Source organism: Cylas formicarius, unplaced genomic scaffold (genome assembly GCF_029955315.1).
Source record: "Cylas formicarius isolate icCylForm1 unplaced genomic scaffold, icCylForm1.1 PGA_scaffold_10__41_contigs__length_53128322, whole genome shotgun sequence".
Classification (NCBI taxonomy): domain Eukaryota; kingdom Metazoa; phylum Arthropoda; class Insecta; order Coleoptera; family Brentidae; genus Cylas; species Cylas formicarius.
Window position 1 is genome coordinate 44,017,683 of NW_026844214.1, and position 23,465 is coordinate 44,041,147.

Genomic DNA, 23,465 nt, shown 5'->3' on the forward strand with positions numbered 1-23,465 from the left:
TAAAGACGCCACTGTTCAATCAAAATCAAATTCTAATCAGTAGGCTCTCGGGACGATAGCAATTGGCGTGTTTTTTCGTGCTACGTCATATTATTATAGCATAGGATAGGCTTATAAAATCTGCTTTGGTCCCAGGGATGAATAAGATGCTAATTTGCTTAACAATATTTTTATTTGTTGAAGCTCACTTGAAGATTTGAACATTTTCTTAGGAATAAAAAATATTTAGCAATAAATTATTTGTTAACCATCAGTAAATTTTTGATTTTAGCAGAATACATTCTATATTTCAACAAAACCGGATGATATTTGTTACACCCCATGCCTTAAATCCCCCAAAGGATCGTCTCCTGAAGGCTGTCCGAAGGCTTCCAAAACGCCTCGTATAAAAAAATATGCAATCGCAGTTAAAATATTTCGGGACAGACGACTTTCCCGGCCTATTCGATTCTATTGGTTCGCGTGGTCGTCGCCAACCCTCGGACTTTTTATTAATCTGCGACGCGCGTTGTATATAAAAAGGGGCAGCGGACACCCGACCGGGGGCACAGCCGCGTATTTGTTATATCCACGCAAGTGACACCTCTCGGGACAAGAAGGCGACACGCGGCCAGTGTCGCTTTTTTCTAGGTGCCTGCGAAGACAAGGGGTGAGTTTTTACGAGAAAAATACACTAAAGCTTTTGTTCGATCTTGTTTGATTGGTTTTTGCATAAAAGCACATTCATTTTGATTACTTGATCTAATGTTGAAAAAAAAATAGCAAATAAAAATAAACAATTTAATAAAAGTCGCGAAGAATCCCACGTCAAAAATGGGTTCCTTTTTTTTAAACACTTTCTTTGCACAGAAATGTAAGATAACAAATACATGCGCTAATTGAACTATATTCTCTTGGCAGTACTAGAAGTCATGCCCAAATCAACTTTGACTTATAATCAATTATTAACTTAATTTAATTTGGTATCCAATAAGAAGTTTTGGTTAGAGACAAAAGAAATTTGAAAAAAATAATTTTCTTTTCTTTATAGCAGTCAATTTCAGTTTTGGTTCTGTGTCTTTCAGAATATATTCGCCAAACTTGACATAGATTTGTGGTGACTTTTTATAAACTTTTGCAAGATGACGCAAAGATATAATCAGCAATCACAGCTAATAGTTTTGAATATCTAGGCGATATGAAAAAGATCAAGCTAAAAACGGAATCCTTCCGCAAATTGATAATGTCATTGAACAAGCTTCAAATGCAACACAATTTCGGGGTACAACAGTGATAAATATTAAAAAAAGAGGAACAACGAGCGATGAATCCTTACCTCTAGAATGTCTCATCTTGTGCATGTATGCGAAAAATGTATATGTTACTATGCCTTATTTAAGAAATAATATAAGAAATACTTTATTTCAAACCGGCGTGACGTCATTCCAGAAGGGTAATACGCCAAGTTGGGGAAGTTGGGGAAAATGAACATAAAATACTACAAAATTCGTCTTTTGCTTCTTAATTCTGTCAATATTAAAAGAGTGTTAATGGTCGTTTTCTGATTTTTATATTTTTTAATATAATAAAAAAAATGGAAACTTTTATGGGAAAATATTGATCGGTAAATTCATAGCACCATCACATAATGACAATGAAGCCTCCTGTCTTCCATCGAAGCATTTTACTTAAAACTCAGAATCAAACGAAACCATAAAATTACCAGCATTTTTTTACAATTATTAGTGGAGTTTATGAGTATATCTGAGAGAGAATTTTTGTCAGATCAACAGGCGCTAGGCGCCAACACTACTGATGATTACTATGGATACTTAAAGCATTCGATGGGTAGGGTGTGCATCATTTGACATCTTCTTCTTTGGGTCAACAGGTTACTTTTGTATTGTCCCGCGATGCCATTCATCTAGTGACTACAAAAGTAGCTAAAAGCTAAGCTAGAACAATGAAAATTGGGATGTAGTCTCACAGAACATAATTGTTTAACTTACTGGAAGAGAAAGTGAGTACTTGTATAAGTGCGCAACATCGGATATTTTAGTAAATTTAATTTTTCCAATTTCGGCTCTAAAATACTCAGTTATGCACTAATCAAGCACGCCGAAAGTTTTACTTTAAGACATCTGTTTGGTTGCAAAAATGTACCCAAAAACTAACTCGTTAATTGAGCAAACGAAACCAATTAAAAATATTTATTTAAAAGCGGGTGATTTCGTTGTACGTCTCAAAATAAACTTTTCATCCAATACAGAGACGATTTTATATCTGAAAATCTTTTAAAAATATACTATTATAGTATTATCCACTTAGCATAAAATGTGCTGGGCTTAGCTACTATGCTTACGCTGCTGCTAATAATACAGGAACTTTTAAATTTCGTCTTCAACCGACACCATATTTCAAGCTGGTCAATAAGACCAAAGGGCATTCAACAATCAACAAAGCGACTGACAGTATATATGCCCAGATCTAATTAAATGTTAAGGGAAAACAAGTTAAGCGCTGTAAAGACCGCTGCCTAGAAAAAAATTGGCAGAAAGTGCAACCTGCACTTGTGGAACTTGAAGGCATCATTCTAATCCTTCCAGTCCCTTGCCCGTTATACCGGGTAGTCCATAATGAATGCACCAAAAAGCAATCCTATATTAGTAAAAGCATTGGGCAAAATATGCCTCAGTAAAATATCGTGTGGTTGGTGAGATGCAATGTTTTAAAATTTAGTTCTCGAAATTCAAGAGTTCAAGCAGTTTTTGAAATATCGACTTGATAACTTGGATTCGGGGGTATTTCCAAAGCGATAATGTCTAAATTATATTACTACAATTTTTTCGAACAAACACACTATTTTCGAGATATTTAAATTTTAATACACTCTGTAAAAAAATTTGCCCTAATTTCAATATTGGTTTCCTCACGAGCCGTTCATATCATAGCCAATACCACGGTAAAAATTGATGTGCCGCAGGCGTCACTGACATTTTGGTAGAGGAGGTATTGATTTTCTGAGCATACTTCTACATTTCAACCACTAACCTGCACCTTGCGCCAGTTTTTTCTGAACATCTATTTCCACACACTAAACTCATTTTACTAGAACATTTAACGGGATCTAGGCATATTTTAAAAAAATAGTTGCTTCATAAGTTCCTATATTATCAGCATAGGCAAAACCTCTATATGCCTAGCAGCTATACTATTTTTTCTACGTCCTACTCTGAAATATCCAATTATACAGCGATCTAGCATGCGAAATGTGTCATTTTATGACATTTTCGGGATATTACCACAAGGGTTTGGGAGCAATCGCATCCATATTAGCCATGACTTGAATTGTAAGGTTTGTCAATTCTGCCGGCAAGTAGTGTTAAGTAAAAATATACTTAACAACTCACGTTCGTAGAAAAAGTATAGTAGGTTTGGTAAAATTTTTAAGTCACTCGTTTACTGTGCACTTCCTCCGTCGTGCTCTAGTCGTGCCCAAAACAAAACTTATGACTCAAATGCCGTTTGCCCACTCGTGTTACACGATATATTTATAATGATCTATTTTTGATGGATTCTTCCTCAACAAAATTTTATTTGGGCGTATGCCGGTTGCTGCAATAAGCAATGAGCAAAATATTCATTATGTCTAGACATATTAACCAACTGGGGTTATTTTATATTCCATTTTAAAATAAAACGATTTATTTAGATTAATAAATATCAACGCTAAGGTTAATGTCAATGTGTTCATTTTTACTACATGGCCTACCTATCCATATCTACCGAATCCAAGTTTTCGTGTCGAAATGAGCAACATTTTACTAATACACATTGAATCAATGGCCTGTGTGAATAAAGAAAAGTAAATACTTTTACTATGGATCTAACATTCTTGGAAATTCTTAAATTGTACAAGTTTGTCTCAATAAATTGAAGTAAAAGCTTTCTTTTGATTTACACAGCCAATCTCAAATATGCGTAAGTATAGGAGATCATTCGTTGAAATACACGGTGGGCTGATGATTGCACCTCGTCTATATGCCAAAATCGAATTCTATAATATCAATCGAATCAACCAACAATTCGAAACTAACGAAAGGTTAGAAAGGAACGAATTTTGAAAATTGAACCAGATTTTAGTGGCCAATTTTTTGTGAAGGTGAGTGTATTAAAATGCAAAAATCTCCAAAACGACGTATTTTATGTGGAACTCAATAATAATAATAATAATAATAATAATAATAATAATAATAATAATAATACCAATAATCTATACGATTAGCGATGGCACTTACTTCGATCCTTTTGTGTTTTTGAATTTGCGAAAAATATTGGGCGAAATTGCGACCGTTTGCGTAGACGTCGCCTGGCCTGCGGGATATCCCCAAATTATCCTAAGTGACTTTTAATTAGGCAGGGATGCACCCGACCGTGAGTAATGCGAGGCCAGCGCTGCACCTGGGCGCGACGCGGCGGAGATTCCGAGAATCTGACCGGTTTCGACGATGATCTCACTGACGAAACTCGATCAAATTTTGAGATATTCGAAACAGTATTAATTTTTTCCGCCTGTCAATCATTGGTTTTAAGCGAATTCGAAACATTATTCCCGCGAGATGACGACATCGCTATTTATAAGCGTATATGTATTTGCCCGTTCCAACGAATGCTATGTTTGGGATAACGCTCGGAATTTGCCTGCGGATGGGCCCGGCTCGCAAAAAATTAAAAGTGGCGCAATAGCAAACTCGATTTGCACAGTATCGAGAACTTTATCGGATTAGTTAATTTTCACACCGTTATAAAATCTAAATATTCTCTTGATATCTCTTATCAAATAGATTGACTTTGCGGTAGAATCAACGAAAAACGTTAACGCGTAATTTTAATTCGACTGAACCGCGCCATCTAGGCACAAAAGTTCCGAACTACTTGGTAGACAAGTAATTTCGTTAGGTGACGCCACTAATGAAAAAACTGGAAACGCAGATTTAACTGAAGTGGCAAGAATGGCAACCATATAATCATCATGTTGCATTTGGTATCATTTCGTTTTAAACTTGCGTTCTAAATTATATTTAAAAAACGACCGCAATATTTTACATAAGTAGCCGAAATGACCAGGAAAGTTTGATGCTGCGCCTGCCTGATATAATTTGTGAAATTAAAAAGGACTTTTATTATGGAAAATAAATGAAAAAAATATTATAAGTATTATCGTCGGGGTTACTTCTTTTGAAATAATATCGAGGTGTTCTGTTTCGGTAAAAAAAAGGCAAATTTGAAATTGAAATGTCAATCGCGAAGCCGTATTTATTACATTCTTGCCTTTCACCTCTTTGAATGACACCTGAGAATTTATAGTTCGTACAGCTCCACGTACAGGTCGCCTATATGTTTTATCAAAAAAATCCTCCCCACTTGTATATACGTTCCTTATAGAGAATTAAATTATCATACTTAAAATCCAAATAATAATTAATTAATTGTTTTTTTAATTTATTTTATTTATTAACACTTTGTTTTATTCTCTATAGTGTATTTTTTTTTAATAGGTACGTTGTCAAACTGCGAGGAAATATCACGTTCTTTGAGTGATTTTTTATTGCAAAAAGTGTACGTGAAAGAATTTTTCTTTCATAAAATACTCTTGAAAAAAAATCGCTAAACTGACTTTTTCCAAAAATATAGAACTGTTTTTGCCTCATGTAAAATTTGTGTAATTTCGTTTTATTTTTTTTTATTATTGAAAAAAGCGGTTTTTTGTGCGATTTTTAATTTTTATTATTATTACCAAGGAGTGCACTTTTTTTTGTTTATTTATGTTTTGATAGGATTTAATTGTTCTGAGTATTTCTAGAATCTACAGGGTGTCCCACGACATGACTGCCATAGCTTGGGAGTGTGTGGTAGTGATTTCAAGTTAAAAATGTCAAATGGATATATACCCGGAATGCTATTCTGACTGAGCTACAAGCCTTTGAAATTTTAAATACCATTTAAAAGAAACCGTTTTATTTTTTATTTCTTTATATTAAATTTTATTCAATAGAATGTTCAAAATGTCAGTCAAGTTGCTGTATAGATAGTCTAGCTCTTCTTATAATTGAAGTGGTAGCTTTGCTAACAGTCTCAGGGTCAGCACGAATAGTTTCTGCGTCATCCATAATTCTAGGTATCAGTTCTTCTTCGTTTTCAATATTTTCTGCATAAAATAAAACTTTCAGTCTTCCCCATAAAAAGTAATCTAAGAGATTAAGGTCGGGTGATTTTGCTGGCCAAGGAACGGCTGAACCTCTTCTAATCCACCGGTTTGTATAATTTCGACTAAGATATTCTGTTACTTGTCGACCAAGGAGAGAAGGTACGCCTTCGTGCTAAATCAATATTGGTTGTCTTACATTAAGAGGAACATAAATAATTGAATAAAAAAGCAATTTAATTGACGTTTACTGTCACAATACATTAGATTCACAGCCACCTGGACTTTTTAATGTTAATATTAACAGCAGAACTTAATACTGGAGCAACTAATTCAATAAAACCTTTTCGTTTTAAATGGTTTTTAAAATTTCAAATGTTTGTAGCTCAGTTAGAGCAGCGGTCCGGGTATTGATATTTATCACTTGAAATCACCCCAGCAACATACTTCCAAACTATGGTAGTCATGTAGTGACACCCTGTATATCAAAGGAGGATACTTCAGCTTGTAATAACAATGACTACGGGGTGATTCTTAAAAATATGAATTTTGAAAGAGTCCTTATAACTTTTTTATTTTTAAAAATGACGAAGTTTTTAAGGGAAATTTTTGGATGGCAGTTAAAACGTAACTGTTAAATTGGAACTAATTTTCGAAATATAACATAAACTTGGTATTTTTCTTTTGGCATCACAAGCGATATGTATAGTAGGCTAAATTGTATCTTGAAAACTAATTGTAATTTGACACTTATATTTTAACTGGCAGATTTATCCCAAAAAAATTTCATAAACAAAAATGTTAGGAGGACATTTCCAGAATGCCTACTTTTAACATTCTCCCTGCAGCTAGGAAACGAGTTAATATATGAGATTTTCTGATTTTAACTTTTTTCGAAAATCTGATTTTTATCCAGTATTTGCCAGCAAATTAAAAACAAGTGCCGTACTACTGAAAACACGATAATAGTTAAGTAAAGATAATAATTATGTTAGCCCTAACATTTTTTATTTATATTATATTTTGACCTATTTTTATGCGATTTTTATTTCTTGATTTTAGAATTAATCGATAACGTTTGTTGCGCGGTAAGGTGGTGTCGCTCTTGAGAAATGTCAAATATTCTTGTTTCGCCAGTTGTCGGGAACGAAGGCGAACATTGACGGCGTCGAGCAAGTCAAAATTGTTAAGTTAAAGCGGAAAAACGTTCGATCCAAATTCGCGCGCATTACGCGTTACGGTGTCAATTGCCACACGATACCTAAGAGTAAATGCAATGAACGGCGGCGTAACACACACACACATATACAGACTTACACACGCTCGACAAAGTTGAACAACAATTCAGCGCGACGACGGTATCGCTTTTTCATTGGTCAAATATCATAGCGTGATTAAGCTCGGGCGACGAGTGAACTCTACTCTGCAGAAAACGCTGGCTCAGTGGCGGGACGCCTGGGCCTGTTAATCGAAATAAATAAGTGGAATTCCGTACCTAACCTCAAACAGGTGCGACGCACGCAGGTCGAATTTGACAAATACATGTTATATACATTTTCAATAGCTATTTTCGTGAAGCGTAAATTGGGCCTATGCGGAATATAAATAGAATAAGTGATAAGATTTTATCATGACTTATGCAACGAAAACTATAGTAACCCATTTTTGACGGTTTTTGAGATGCCGTTACGCAGCGCGTGAACTTACTAAACTAACCAACAACTTTTACGACGAAAATTGTGGTATGTCTCAACGAAAAGGTTAGGCAACCAGTAATACAACTACTTACAACACTTCGCACCGGTTTCTTGGACGACCCACAAAAATGATTAATATACCCATATATATCAATTAATAATGCAATTTCCTTTAACTTGATTTGAAATTATCTAATAAAATGAGTTGAAGAACAAAATAGGTTTTTCCCGATTAGCGATTTTATCTTTCCAATGTAACGTAGTGGATGCAAATGCAGTTTCATTGGAATTTTTAAAATGGCTGTTAATCTGCCTGATTGAACAGAAACAGATTATGAACACAATTCTCATAGTATAGAAAATTAAAGACAACTGAACTCAAATGAAATAAAAAAAATTATTATAATTAAATAGATTTTGTAATTTCTGAAACAAACGAAATTTTAAGTATCACCTTTATCTATTATTCTTGTCTCGTCTTAAGGAAAGATTGTCACCCCAGTCAATCAAAACAATAAATCATAAATTCCAATGTTATTATTCGATCAGAACGAAAAATCCCGGCACCGATTTCAGAATGTGTTGAACACGTCCCGAATAATTTGCTAACATACCAATTACCAAGATAGCCACGATTGTGCCAAATCATTTTGACTGTCATTAAACGTCAAAATCGAGCTATTTTTGGCATTTGAATTGCGTTTTTTTAAACAAGTGTACAAGTAGATCGGGTTTAGATATGAATATTCCTTGGATTTTCGAGAAGGATAATAAGAAAAAATATGGACAAAATTACAGACATGCGAGCTGCCGTCAGTTCGTTTCAAAAAAGTTTAAAATTTGAAAAAGAGTTTGTCACTCCGAAATAACTGCAAAAAATAAATGGAATTAAAAGAAATAGGTAATTCTTTTCAATTTGAAACTAAAACGTTATAATGTATTAATAAAACCGTAGCGTGTCAACAAATAATTAATTTTTTGTGTCTGCGTCTTGATATCTCATTTTTTTAATTTTCACCAAATCACAGTATTTTTGTATGAGTTTTTCCGATTATTTTTCCATTTCTTATTAAACATAGAAGAAGATGGGTTGCTAGCACCTATATAACCATTTAATTTTTTTGGCATACATTTAAAAGGAAGCGAGATTTATTCTATTCCCATTTTTCTCAAGAACATAATAACTCTTGAATTTGAAATTTTTGAATGAACGATGAATAAATACAAATTGAATTTGAATATATTATATACAGTCGAACTTCGATAAGTCGAACTGCGATATACGTTTCACAAACACTGTTGGGCGCGACTGCTAGGATCATTTGCCCATTGCCAACTTCCGTCGAGGATTTTCGCTTATGGTCAATGACCAATACATACGAAGAAGAAAAATAACCAAAATTTGCTCAGCTAGCAAAAAACAGTTTTGACCGATACCATTCGAACTGCGATTTGACACATGAAAATTTGGAGCTATCAAGACTTTGAGTTATCAATAAAAACTACAAATGCATGTACTTTTTTTTGAATGAACATTTATTCATTGATTTTTAAAAATGGGTTATACGTAAAGTGACCATTTATTTTTTAACTCAAAACGGGACAAAAAAATTTAAGCTTCAGGTTAAACGTCTGGCGGGAAATTCAAATTTTAAACAGTATTTTTTTTAATTGTAGCCAAATTAGGCAAAATATAGATAGGGTTTTCGATTTCGCGACAATAAAAAATATTTATTTACGTTACTCTAAGTCGATATTTAAAAACTGTTTAAAATTTAAATTTCCCGCCAGACCTTTACATTTAGCATTCAGGCTAACAAAGAAAATTAACACAACTTTTTAATTTTCTTTATTTAGAATAAGTGTTACTTAATGGAATTATACACTATAATTATTTTCATATTAATTAAGTAATTAAAAAAATAATAAGTAGTGAAAAATTAAAATCAATCACCAACTTGCAACGCATTTTTTTAAATTGTTTTTATACTTTTCAGAGGAAGAAATTTGCTTTAATAAAGTTTGCGATGACTTTAAATAAGAATAAAATTCTTGGCACGTTTTTTTACATTAACCTTAGTTATCAACATCGCTTTCAACACTGGAACCTGTAAATGATTTTTTTCGGATGTCCACAGTTTGTTCATGAGAGAAAAGACTCTTTCTACTGGAGCATTTGTTCCAGGTAGACATAAAATGTATTCAATTAAAATACAAAAATTTTCATGTTTAAGATTGTTAGAACGAAAGTGTTTGAATACTTCCACCCAACGAGTTTCTGTTGAGACTTTTAATTACCCCATTCGGTAATTTTTTGGGTAGTGACGTAGTTTGAAATTAATGTGAATTCGTCAAATACTTCTGTATTTTTATTACAGTGAATACATCCCTTTTCACTGCGTTTTGAAAATCTTCCCATGCGAGTACTTTTCTTAAATCTGCCCAATTAAATATCTCTATTTCTTTAGTAAGAAAGCAAGTTCAAGTATTCGTGGCTAGTTTTATAAAATTCTGTTGCCGTATTTTTCACCAAGTCTTCATTAATATTAGTGCCATTATCTTTTAGTTTCACAATTAAACTACGAACAGTAAATGGAAGAAACTGGTTGATCTGTTTCTGTGCCAAATTGTCTTTGAGATGATTGATTTGTTTTGCTGCATCAATTGCCGATACAGTCAGACCCTCGACCTTCAATACAGCTTGATGAAAACTTGCTGACTGTGCGTGTAAAAAATTAAGCCATAATTCTGACGTGGGATCTTCAAAAAAGTTTTTCAACAATTTGGGACATTTTTCAATGCTCAAAAAATAGTCTTTTAACGGTTGGAACATTTTTAAAATTCTCTCCAAAGCAGGCATAAGCGCAAGCCACCTGGTTTTACTGTAGCCAAGCATTTGGTGATGTTCTATTTCAGCTTCAGCGCAAAACTCCTTGAGAGCTTCCACTCGAACCGTGTAAATATAAAAAAATGAATATATTTTGACAATAATGCTTTTGTAGTCTAAAGGTAGATCATCTGCAGCGGATTTTATTGCATTGTGAATTATATGGGCTCCACATCAAATACCTATCAATGGTTTTTTCAGAGATGATTGTAACTTGGCTAATACATTGTTAGTTCCTCGCCTAGCTACACCTCCAAAATTGACATTAGCATTGTCACCACAAAATGCCACGACTTTTTTTATCAAATTATTTTCTATTAATACTTGATGTAAATAATCTACAATGATATCAGAAGTTTCACCTGGTTGCTCTTGGATGTTTAAAATTTTTACTTGCACACCATAAGGTTGAAAAAAGCGCACTACGAAAGGATAAATTTTTTTGTTACTGTGGTTTGAAGCGTCGTTTAAAATTGTTATACAATTGGACTTATTAAGATCATCTTTTAAACTGTCGATCACTGAACGCCCTAACGCGCATGTGAATTTCGGATCAAAACATGTTTGAATTAATTTCGACGCACAGTCATTGGAACGAAAACTGTGGTTTACTTGTATGGTGTGATAAGCCCAGACGCCTTCTGCAGCAGCAATACCCAAATCCTTTGAAGTTGGCGCGTTTGGGTTCTTGAAAAAATTTAACATTGAAGAACTGGAAGCAGCGCCACGATCGGCATTTTTATGTTTTTCTGACTTCAAATGCTGTTCAATATCACCAGCACCACTATGGGAAACACTAAACTCTGTGCGACACTTTTCGCATCTGACATCTGAAGGAGTATTAGTTTGCTTAATAAAAGGGTATTTTGCTTGTAAGTTGACATTAAATGAACACTTGCGTTTGGGCATAACTATAGGCAAAAATCCAAAACAATATAAAAAAATAATTATATAGCAGTTTATCACTAAACTACTTCACAAACGTTACGTAAAAACAAAACAATAATGAGAAGGCTGAGTACGTGCGCGTGAATAGCCTAATAAACAATAAACAGTAACGAACAGCGTGCGCGGGCGGGCGGGGCGAATCACCGATCTACAGTGATGTGAATCGTCTGTGAATCCCGGCCCGCGCGCGTTTCGTGAGCTACATGATTTAAATTTTCGCGCTGTTTCACAAAACGGGACAATTTTGCGTCCCGGAGCTTTGTTTGGGGACAACGGGACAGGTGACCTATCAAAGGGACAGTCCCGTTCAAAACGGGACGTATGGTCACTTTAGTTATACGTTACATAAATGACCTAATATCTATGATTTTTGAACAAAAAACGAAAATTATGAAATAGTAGTACATATGTATGTATGTATGTATTTACATAATATATGTACATACAAATGTATTGTACATGTACCCAGTACATACATACTTACGTATGTATAGTATGTATGCACATGTACATATTAAAGTTTACTCTTTCACTGGAAAAAAGCCAGTTATTAGTGACTGACAACCGGATTTCTTATTTTGGTTTTGAACAAATGCTTCAATCATAGAGGGAATCGGTTGTGTATTCACTAGTTTTAAAATAGGAACGCAAGACAATCAACGAATTTTCAACCAATTCATTTGAAGGTGGTTGCTGAAAATCATCTTCCAATTCCTCCTCCGTCGTGTCACTTTCGCAGTCATCTTCGATGTTTAACTGTACCGGTTCGGATATGCAGGACTCGATAATATATTCATCAGTAGGAAACTCTGAAGTAACAATATCCTCATCCACATGTATAAAATCGTTGATGGTGCTACCTTCTGCTATATCTCTAATGTTTGACCAAGCTTTAAACTCGATTTCGTCTTCACTCTTTTCTTTCAGGCGCTCACTTAGGACAATCAAGGGAATCTCATCTTCTTCTTCCCATTCAGAATACTGACCAAAACCGGATTTTTTAAAACAAATGGAAATTGTTTCAGGCTTAACGTCGATATTCCATGCGGTAGTTACGTCGACACAATCCATTAGTGTAATGTTATTGCTTTTGTTTTCTTCGAAACGTTCCATTGCGGTGTACTTGCCGAAAACCCATACTTTACAGCTACATCTTTATTTTTTGGGCCACTTTCCACTTCTTTTATAACCTTGAATTTTTGATCAACAGACAAAGCTTTTAAAGTACGTTTTGATGACATATCAACAAATGCAAAAATCCAAAAATGTCTTTAATATAATGTGTAAATTGAATAGGGACAGTATTTTTCACTTAGTAATAACTAGTGAGTCATACAAGTGAACTTAGCAAACACAGACACTGAACTGCTTGCATAGATACGTTAAAAAGACAGGTTAAGATCGATCGTAATTAGGGGGTTCCCCGAGAAAATTTGTTCGAGTAATCAAGACAAACTAATACGCATTTCCTACTTTTGACGCTATTGCCATCCAATTTGGTTCGACTTATCAAAAATTCGAGTTATCGAAGTTCGACTGTAGATAGAAAATATAAAAACCTCGGAATAACTTTTCATTGTATCCTAAGATTTAAGAGCCAAATCACGAAAAAGGTCAAAGATCGTTTATACCCCTCAAAAATATATATAAAAACAGGATACACTCGACCACTTTCTTTCTTTGGTTCTAACCAATGTCTTGATCTTCCGTAAATATCTTAGCTAATATATATATATATATATATATATATATATATATATATATATATATATATATATATATATATATATATATATATATATATATATATATATATATATATATATATATTTATACATATATATATATATATATATATATATATATATATATATATATATATATATATATATATATATATAATATATATTTATAATAACTTTGTAAAGTGTGGGAGTGTAACGTGCTCTGTTAAGAAAGCTATGTTGTACTTCGCCATCCATTAATTAATTTCTATTCCATTTTAGTGTAAATGCCAAATTAATTTGCAGTTCGGTTTTGCCAAATTCGGGTAATGTGCAACGCTCTTCAAGTATACAGGGTGTTATGTAAGTAGGGGTCCGAACTTGAAGAAGTAGCTGTTTGAGACATTTTATGACAAAATATTGTAAAGACCGTAATCCGGAAAGCCTTTATTTTCGACATACGGAGTGTTAAACTTTGAAATAGAATAGTTTCAAAAATATCTTAATAACATTAATACTCTGTCGAAATTGGACACTCATATTTACGATGGTAAGATGGTCCGAGACGCCACTGCCTTTTCTTGGGTAGTTTTATTGTAGGGTAGTTTTATTGTATTTCTTATTTTAAAAATATAGTTAAACTTACTTCAGTGGATCAGAACAAAGCTAACGTTAATTTAAAACGAACGTCAAAAAAATAATATTTAAATATTTCCTCGTTATGGGATACGCCACTGGTGACACAACGTTCCACGACAAAGCGCAATACGTTATGTTTAATTCTGGGCAGACAGTATGTCTCTTAAGGCGTAGTAAGTCCGCTTAATAAAAATGTGTACAGTTAACAGTTTTAATCGGCACTAAAATTAGATTTATCTAGAATGGTCGGCGCAATGTACAGACCGCCACTACAATTGAACATTAAAGATGACGTATTCACCGCCATTAAAACAGAAGGAATAACAACTGAAGCATCTGCATACTGATATCTACCTATTCGTTTATTCGTACTTCCTATAGTTTGGTTAAAATTATGCCGCAGACTGTAATAAATCAGCTACCTTCTTAACCGTCAACGAGAAAAAAAGCGGATTGCGGGCATATTTGTTAACCCTTTTTTCGTTAGCCACCAGGTATATAATATAACCAGGTATACTATTTGTATGTGTGTGGCAATTAAAACGGCCATAATTAATCTATTGCCGCGGGTCCGAACAGCCCATTTTCTCGGACCTTGAAAACACCCGTATCCAACGCGGTAAATGGCAAAAAAAAACAACCTAAATATCGGACGCGATTTACAAGGTTCGTTCCAACTTCACGTGAGACCGTTCGGTGTACGATCCTTCGCCCATGCGCAATTAAAAATACATCGATCTTTTTTAACTGATGGTCTACGGTTGTTGGACATCCAAAACGGTATGTGACCACGGCACACCAATGAGAAGCGATATACCAATAACTTATTTTCGTCAGTTTAGCAGGAGCGCCTACTAATCCAGTGACGTAACCTGGTCCACTTGAACTATTAAATTTAATATTTAGGTCACGCTAATTTGCATACAATAGAAAGACAAGTTTGGTGAATGAAAGCATTGTGACAACTGGGTTACTACAGCTAGTTTATTAGATAATAAAATTAATAATAATTATGAATTATTATCATTATAGAGATGAGCAGAGATATCAATTATTCTAATAGCAAGTAAATAAAAACTTGTATAAGTTGGAAAAATATGAGAATAGATAATTTCTAATAAATATTATGATTTAAGAAAATCTCATACTTACAATACAACTTGATTTAGCAAACTCCTGTGTGAGAGGCGAGAAAATGCCATATTTACCAAGTACATTTAAGACTGATCCTAAAAATTTTTGGCATACGTTAAGGAGCATAGTAATTCTACTTTAATGTCTGAAAACAATTTAGGCCGACCTAATAGTTTTGGTTAGTTTTTTGCTTGCCTTTACTGCTTTTAGAGCTGTTATGCGGTTGATGTTTGTGACTGCAAATTGTACTACATTTGGTACTAATTCATTCCGTTTTGCTAAAGTCTTCCCGGAGAAAGTTAATACAACTTTGATGGGTATTAAAACTGACGCTCAGGGCTCAGACAATATTGATATCAAAATTTTTCTTTTGACTACTCCGTATTTAGTCGATCATATACTTTCCTTGTTAATAAGTATTCTTGGTCTGGGGTTATTTCCGACACTTAGAAGCAAGCTGAAAGAGTGCCATTCATAATTTTAGACGAATCAGTTTGTTTAAAAGTTACGGCTAAACAAGTTGGTCAGTTTCTAGACGATAATAAAATCAACAAAAGCAGCTGATTCTAAATTAAACTCTTGACTCATACTTTGGGACTATAGTAAAGCGTTCGACATCTTGGATCACTCCCTTCTTTTAGCAAAGCCGATACTTTGGAGATGGAGACAGATGGAGTCTGGAGTAATAATAAGGGACCGTATTTTCTAGTAGGTTATCAGCTTCCACATTATATCTTCTATTCGACGCACTTACTTCATTTTTCACAATCCACTGCCTTTATTCCCTTTTGCAAGAGTATCTCAGCGTCCCTTATTTTAAAAGTAGTGGTATGCTTTGCTACAAACCTTGAGCCCAGTGTGGGGCTGTCAATTATTAAATGTTTTAAATAACATTTTGCAATTATAGAGTGTTATCAATTATTATTAATTGTTAGTAATATGTATTTTATAATAAATTATTTTATTTTATAATAATTACAACCCTCTTCAAGGAATACTCGAACACAATACTTGGCTATTCGGGGAATTCCAATAAAGAACGACGTGACGAGGATGTAACGCACAAAATAAATAAATATGAATAAATAAATGTAAATTGGTCAATTGATACAAAAAAATTCACCGATCAATTCCACATTCTACTTGCGCCCATACCAATTTTGAAACAATTTATTCAAAATTACAATCTCCAATAGCTCCTTTTCAGTATATCTTTCTATAAATTGTTTCTTTTTTTAAGTCACTCAATGAATAATATCCTTTTTTTTTCAAGAAGAAGTGGGTATAATTAGGATTTTCTTGTGTGGCCTCTGCCATGACCCAGGAGGAATACGACTTAGGATTTACTGGAAGTAGCCTTGAAATGCTAGTAAGCCACCACCGACAACCAAGGTGTTCTAGGAATTTGGGTAATTATTAATGTTTTACCTTTTCCCAAAGGTGTTTTTATTCCAGTGAGCCATCCTTTCATAAAAGTTTGCCTCGCGTTTTCTAAATGTTCGGTATAACCTTCATTTATTTATTTCCTTAACTTAACTACTCTCAAATATCGTCATCGCCAGCAGGTAATGTCATCTTTCTCAATTCAAAGCGATTTTTTGTTTTGAGTTTTTTTGGAACCTAAATTGATTTCCATAAAAGTTTTCCAAATTTTCTTCTTACCCATTTCAGACATTATTGTCCCATTATTGTCCCATGTAGGTATTTTTAAATGTATTATTCTTCTTCATCTATATTTATTCCTGTTCCTGTTCTTCCTGTACTTCTTTTTCGTGACCTGATTGAGCCGCATTTATCCTCGTGCACAAATCAATATATTTTTGGCTCTCCAACTCCAGTCATATTCGAATGCATATCAATTATTGAGTTTTGTTGAGTTTTGGTTTGGTTTGTTAGGATGCACAATTTAAAATTGTTTTAAAGTATACAGGATGACTCAAAAAAAAGTTGTCGTATAAAATATACTTCTATTTTTAAATAGAACACCATATTTTTAAAATTCTTCAATTTTTTATTAGTAATAATACATACCTGAACGACATAGCTTTTCCAATATTTTAATTAAAAAAATACTATTTTTCACATTTGCAAAAAAAATTACGATAGCTCCATTATTACATTATATTAAATATTTGATATTAGCGTTATTTAAAGATTGCGTAAAAGATGTATGCAACGGAATTTCAATTAGATGCTAAAGACTATTCAAAATATTTGAATCATTTTAAATTAAAAAATCTCGATTTTCCTAAATGTTACACAATTTTTTTTAAATCTTTCGAAAATCTACAACTTTTCGGAGAAAATGTTCATGCCTCTCCTTTAGCTCCTCCCCCTTCAAACAATATACAAGCAGGTATAGAGTAGAATGCGAGCCAGTTTTAGTATAGCTCTGAAGAAGCCAACAGGATGATTGGCATAAGGAATTATTAACTAAGCTAACATTCAGATCCAACAAATGTGGTTTCAGCAAGATGGAGCTCCTCTTGATTACCATCGAGGAGTTCAAGAATTTTTAAATAATCATTACTTGCAGAAATGGATCGGTAGATGTCGACTCACTGGATGAGTCCTCAATCATAGGAAATTAGGATTAGGGACATGCGCGTGAGAATAATACCGTTTATGCTAAGTAACGTCGAAGAAAATGTACGAAAAAAACTAAATCTTAATGGAGCCCTGTTGGCTAATGATTTGGCCATGACCAACAGCAATAGTCTTAGACAGAAAGAAGAGTAAATATAGGAAAACAAATCGTCAAATATTAAAAATAGGTATACGATATATTTAATAAAAAAATTAGTTTTTTCTAAGATCTTTCAGAAAAAATAATATATCTGGCGTGCCATTTAAGAAAATAGAGATTTTTCAATTTAAAATTATCCAACCATATTCGTTTATTTTGAAAACCCTGTATCATCTAATTTAAATTCAGTTGGATATATCTTTTTTCTACTCCCGTCTGTAAAATATCTAATTACCCACCGATCTAGCGTGCGGGAAGCGTCACTTTACCACGTCAGTTTCGTTTCCCATGAATCCGAGCGACTTCGGACATTTCCGGGATTTTACCGCACGGATTTGGGAGCAATCGGATGGTTTCGGAGATATTTCCCACGCTATGAATTTTGACGTTTGTCAATTCTGACAGTGAATGTATTTGTGTTGTTTTGCGAAAATGTACCCAAAAACTAACGGTCGTAGAAAAAGTATAGTATGCAACACGTTCGGTAAACTTTTTAACTCGCTCCGGTCGTGTCAAATAAACTCGTGAGTCAAATGTCGTTTACCGCACTTGTTGCATAATATATTATTACATCATCTGCGAATAACGCTAATATCAAATAAAATAATGGCGTTATCACATTTTTTTACAAGGGTGAAAAATAGAATTTTTTTCGAAAAATTAAAATTTTGGAAAAACTATTAGGTTTAGATGTGTATTATTACTAATAAAAAAGTTGAAGAATTTTAAAATAAATTTAAAACAGGATGTTAAATTTAAATAAATGTTTTAAATTGTGATTCCTAACAATCTTTACCACTTTTGTTTGTATTACGATTTTCTCATAATTTTTGAAACCAATGAGATGATGACCTTTATCGTTGATACCCTGTACAATTGTTACTGTGGAGTAGGGATACGAGCCTTAAGTTTTTCAGTGCAATAATGATTTATAACTCTCGTATTAAGAAGCAGAGAATATACATTAAATTGTCTATAAGTAGTACTGAGAGACGGACAATAATTTTTTCTACTCCCGTCTGTAAAATGCGTAATTACACACCGATCTAGCGTTCGTCAAGCGTCACTTTACCACGTCAGTTTCATTTTCCACGGATCCCAGCCACTTGTCAATTCTGTTTGTCAATTCTGACGGCCATGTCAGTGAATGTATTCGTGTTGTTTTGCAAAAATGTACCCAAAAAATAGAAATAGTATAGTGTACAACAGGTTCGGTAAAGTTTTTAAGTATCAAATAAACTCGTGAGTCAAATGCCGTTTACCGCACTTGTTGCATAATATACTAATTTTCTACTCCCGTCTTTAAAATTCGTAATTACACACCGCTCTAGCGTGCGGGAAACGTCAATTTACCACGTCAGTTTCGTTTCCCACGGATCCGAGCCACTTCGGGATTTTACCACACGGGTTTGGGAGCAATCGGATGTGATAGTATGCAACACGTTCGGTAAACTTTTTAAGTCACTCGTTTATTAAACAAGCGCTGCACTGCGCTCCGCTCGCGTCAAATAAACTCGTGAGTCAAATGCAGTTTACCGCACTTGTTGTATAATATACTATTTTGCTAATATATTTCGCAACGTACAACCAAAGTCATTCTATCGCACTAACCACAATTCCGGTAGCCTTTTGCAATATCCTCGTAACGAACCTACAACCGGGCATTTTTCGACGACGTCACTCAAATTACGTTCCTCCTGCGACGACAAGGCCCAAACTTCCTGGACGAGTGGGTCAGAGACAATCGCATCGTAAATATAAATTCAGTTGAACCGCGACGTGCCATGGGAATAAGTCCCGGTTAACGAGCTTCATCCTGTATGCAGATCATCACGCGCACCGGAGGCTTAAAAGCGCTCGCATCTAACCAAAGTCGCGACGACGTAAGTCGATTCCGCGTTAATAAAGGAAACAAAATAGGGATAATGTTGAGGCAAGTGCGAGTCTACTAGAAACCGGAACTCGTTGGGGGTTGGTTGCGACCGAGTGCGACCGGACACGACGTCGGTTCACTTGGCGGATGCTGGGCGAATTAATCATGGGGATCGGACCGCCATATTAGGTACGTGACGTTCGCTTTCTAGCTAAGGGTATAAACACAGGTTCGCGACGCGACGCGGCAAGCGAGGCGACGAGACGTTAAAACGTGGAGGGGTGGTACCGTTTGCCATTTCCTTTGCGACTGCGCCAGTCAGAAAAATGACTTCACACTGCAAAAAATAAATTTTATACAGTGTGTCCCACTTAAGAAATGTACACCCTCGTACAATCTTTGTTTATGGTTCGATTTTGATAATTTTTTTTTGGTTGGATACGCTTCTGAAAAATGCACTAAAACCTTGTTTTGCTTGTTGTGTCAACTTAAAGCCATGACCAAATGAGACTATTTAACAAAAGAGAGATTAGGGTTTTTTTTTAAATAAATTAGCAACGAATTCTTATTCAGGAGTACTTAGAACTCAACTATACCAATTTATCATAATGTTTCAATACAGGGTGTTTGAAATATTATTCGCGCCCCGCTTACGGCGCTTTGTAAAATCTTTGATTACGGTTTGATTTTGATAATGTCGTTTATTGTTGTCATGACTAACTGGAACTAATTTTTGATGTTAAATATCGAGAAGGTCAATTAAGGATTTCTTTAAGATTAAAGTGTCAACGAATTCTTATTCATTATTACATAAAACCTAACCATACTAATTTCGTTGAAGTTCGAATACAATGTGTTCGAAATATCGTTTAAGCATTACTCTTGTAGAATATTTGTTTATGGCTCAATTTTATTCATTCTTTTTTATTGGATAGATTTCACTGAAAAACATTAACGATTTTCTTAAAATTAAATATGATAAGAGAGGAATAGATATGAACTAAACAGATGTATTTTTTTAAAATGAAAAATGATTTTTAAATCTCACCTAATAATGAAAATAACAGAAATATCAAAGTTGATTGACGTCGGCTTACTGTTTCCTTTGTAAAACCAAGTTTGCCATGGAGAAGCGAATATTCGGCAGCCAAATTTACTAGCTAATTTATATTTTAATTTTGTTTGCATCTTTCGAACTCTAAGATGATTCTAAAAAATAAATGCCCTTTCAAAAGTATTTTCTGTCATTATTTTAGAAATAAATATAATAAAAAATTTGTAAGATCTTAAAACTACATAAAAAATAATCGTTATTTACGAGGTTTGCAATATTTATTTTTTTAAAGCATTAAAAACTTTGGTCATTGCTCTAGTTAGTTTTACGTAGTCGTGAACACGAATCTGTTGTCATTTTCAATTTGAAAAAATCTCTAAAAGTACTTCGCGATTTTCCAATTCAAAAAACTGTGTCAGTTAGCTATGACTTTAGTCGATGCTAACAAAAAGAATTTTCAAAATTACATAAACAAACATTCTACAGGAGTAATGCTTAAGCGAACTTCATGGAAAATATTATAGTTAGATTTTATGTAGTCCCGAATAAAAATTCGTCACTCTATTCTTAAAAAAATCTCTAACAGCCCTTGTCGATATTTGACATAAAAAATTAGTCCCAGCTTACCATTACTTCAGGTTGATATAATAAGAAACATAATCTTTTAGTGCGTTTTTGAGATATCTATCAAACAAAAAAGATTTTACAACGATGTACAGCGGGGCGAAAACGATATTTCAAGCACCCTATATTGAAACATAAAAATTGGGATCGTTGGGTTCTAAGTACTCCTGAATAAGAATTCGTTGCTAATTTATTTTTTTAATCCCTAATAATACTTCTCTCTTCTCTCTCTTTTGTTAAATAGTCTCAGTTGACCATGGCTTTAAGTTGAAGCAATAAGCAAAACAAGATTTTAGTGCATTTTTCAGAGTCGTATCCAACCAAAAAAAAAAAATCAAAATCAAACCGTAAACAAAGATTTTACAAGAGTGTACATTTTTTAAGTGGGACACACTGTATGACAATAGTGGCGTATCTAACTATTTCGCACATCCGATTAAGAAACGTCACCAGACACTTACCACACATTATTTGCAGAACTAAAAGCCGTCCCTCATTGAATTTGAATATATTTTAAATGGTTTGGAGTCCCATTTACGGCAAAACTTGACCAACTTCAATAATCAACCTATTCAGCCGGAGATATGATCCTCAAGGCAAGACCCTGAGTATGCTAATAACAACTATACCGACAGACCTAGATGGAATACAGGAGGTCGTCCCAACCAAGCAATATTTATTCTCGTTATTTCAAAGATTTGTTTGATTGAAGATATTGCCGGTTTCAAAATATACACCCGCTGACAAGGGATGGTTTTTGTACAAACTTATTTTTGCTTATCGTTGACTATTTAAGATTGAAAACCACGTGTCTCTAGATATCACCGTTTTCAAGATCCAAGAAACTACCCGTTTCACTACATATCTGTAGATATCTCCGTTCTAGAGATACAAAAACCAACTCCTCTTGTCACCCCCGAACTGAATCAACATACCAAATTTCAACTTGCTACGATAAAGGGAAAACAAGATTACAAGATTTAACCCAGACAAACATAGTTTCAGACATACATACATAGATACACACACACATACATACATACATACATACATACATACATACATAGATACACACACACAGACATACATAGATATATACATACATACATACATACATACATACATACATACATACATACATACATACATACATACATACATACATACATACATACATACAAACATACATACATACACACATACATACATACATACATACATACCCCTTATGTGTAAAGTACTGTCCTGATAAAATTGACGACGCCGAACACACGTTCTTCGAGTGTGCTGGGTGGAAGGACTATTGAAGTTGCACCGAAGAGAGCATAGGCGCCAGGCTCTCCCCCTCAAGTCTGGTGACGTCTATGATCGAACAGGAGGGAAACTGGTCGGCTGTTGCAACCTACGCACAGCGCCTTCTGAAAGATAAATTTTCAGGGACCAGTAGCCAGGAGTAGGCGCCTTGGGGCGCAGCACGGACTGGATTGATGTAATGCTAACGCGGTTCCAATCTGCGGGGAGAGGGGAAGAGGAATGTTTTTTTAGTGGGTAAAAATATCCACACTACCGCCTATCGATATCTGCCGCAAGATGGGCGGCAGAGTTTACGATGACGGTGTCTTTTGAAGATTTTTTTTTTCGTACCTCTTTACAAAAAAAAATACATACATACATACATGCATACATAGATACTAACATACATACATTCACACATACATACATACATATAAACATACACACATACATATATTTTTTGGGTCGTATAAAAATAACAATAAAATATTTCTTTGGGCGGGTGTGCGGGAGGGAGGGAATTACCCTTTTGCTATTTCAAAGCAGTTAATTATGCATAGCAAGTCTCTTGATGCACTGTGCATATGCATATTTCAGTCACTATGTTTGTACCCTAAGAAAAGCGCGACTTTTTAACTGAGAGATTCAGAAAGAGACATAAC

At 34.2% G+C, this 23,465-nt stretch overlaps 1 protein-coding gene across 2 annotated transcripts in view; it reads left to right on the forward strand.

Moving 5' to 3' along the window:
* Positions 1–550: 550 nt before the first annotated feature.
* Positions 551–23,465, forward strand: part of LOC132708025 (ion transport peptide-like) — an 87,666-nt gene continuing 64,751 nt past the window's right edge. Inside the window, exon 1 of one of the 2 annotated variants that reach the window (XM_060680126.1) lies at positions 551–649. The gene's annotated coding sequence lies outside the window, so the exon portion shown is untranslated. Of the gene's footprint in view, positions 650–19,792; positions 20,022–23,465 lie in introns of those variants that run through there. The other variant, XM_060680125.1, reaches the window with a different exon arrangement.